The sequence below is a fragment of the Acomys russatus genome, chromosome 14, assembly GCF_903995435.1.
Source record: "Acomys russatus chromosome 14, mAcoRus1.1, whole genome shotgun sequence".
Classification (NCBI taxonomy): domain Eukaryota; kingdom Metazoa; phylum Chordata; class Mammalia; order Rodentia; family Muridae; genus Acomys; species Acomys russatus.
Window position 1 is genome coordinate 9,653,489 of NC_067150.1, and position 1,704 is coordinate 9,655,192.

Sequence of the window (1,704 nt, forward strand, 5' to 3'; positions counted from 1 at the left end):
CCTTGCAGTGATGTGAGGGAAGAGGCAATGTATGTAGACCAGAAGAGGCATTTATTTCTTAATGAATACACACGTGTGAACACACACACACACACACACACACACACACAAACACACACACACGTACACAGAGAAGAAAATAGGCCACACTGTTACCTTCATACTCTTCCTTGCTTTCTCCTGCCATCTCTTACACACTCACAGGGCCAGATAGAGCTCTTTTACTACACATCTAAACAGGTGGATACCAGGCAACTGTGCACTGGGAGTGGCGCTCTTCAGTGCAGATCCACACCCAAGGCTGTGAATATCAGTATGTGTGTGCATTCTACAGATATTTGCTGAATCGTGAACTACAGTGAGGTAAGGGCTCTTATACTAAGCATCTTGCAGATGTGGACCAAGAAGAGGACAGTTTTTTGGATTGTAATGTTTTTGGAGCTTTTGAAGACACATTCCACAGACAAGAGCCCAAAACATGGCCTGGTGGAGGGCAGACTGTCAGTCAATGTCTTTCTCTTCTGCTTTTTGCTTTCTTAACTGTTTTACCTCAAGGATTTGGGAATTCTTTTTCCCTATCAGAAAAAAATACTCCTGGGGGAAAATCTGATGCTTATTCACAGCTTGATGTACACCCACACTGTCCACACTCTGCTCCTTGCCCTAAAACTTCTATCCTACATCAAACTAAAAATCAGAGCATGTTGGGTTCACAGGATTCTAGAAATCAGGATGAAACCAAAGAACTACTCTTGGACGACAAGGTTCTTTCTCCATTTTTCCCACCCATGCCCAGACCAGGGAGCCTTCAGGCTGTGTGATGGCTGTGTGTTTTATGTAAGCGTTCCACATGGGAACAGATTCTGACAGCAGTGCGCAGGACACTGCAGTTTCAAAGCATGTGGCACTCATCTTCCTTTTGAAGCTAATAAAAAGCTTGGCCATAGCCCTTCTCATGGTGGAAAGAAATCTCACAGAGCCCTCTCCACCTACCCAATGCCAAGTGGGAAGAAGCACAGTTCAGAGATCTTTTATTAAGAGTGGAGAAGCCAGGATAAGGAAAGATCACATGACCTCTGGCTTCAACATATTCGAAGAGTAGGCCATCCTAACGTCATCTCAAGGCCAGAGTTGTTCTCAGAGAATGTTCATATCCTCTGAAGTGTATTTGCAAGAGTTTAAAAACAATTACTATGTTATCAGCCTTCTCCAACATGCGCCTATGAGAATAAGGTAGGTAGGGGTATGTTTGTGTGTGTGTATGTGTGTGTGTGTGTGTGTGTGTGTGTGTGTGTATGCAGCACTCATATGGAGGTCCAAGGACTTTCAGAATTTGTTTTCCTTTTTTTTTTTAAATTAATTTATTCTTGTTACATCTCAATGTTTATCCCATCCCTTGTATCCTCTCATTCCTCCCCCCCGCCCATTTTCCCATTATTCCCCTCCCCTATGACTGTTCCTGAGGGGGATTACCTCCCCCTGTATATTCTCTTGGGTATCAAGTCTCTTCTTGGTAACCTGCTGTCCTTCCTCTGAGTGCCACCAGGTCTCCTCCTCCAGGGGACATGGTCAAATGTGAGGCACCAGAGTACGTGAGAAAGTCATATCACACTCTCCACTCAACTGTGGAGAATATTCTGACCATTGGCTAGATCTGGGAAGGGGTTTTTCTTGTTCTTCCTCTGGGTACCAGGGATCAAACTC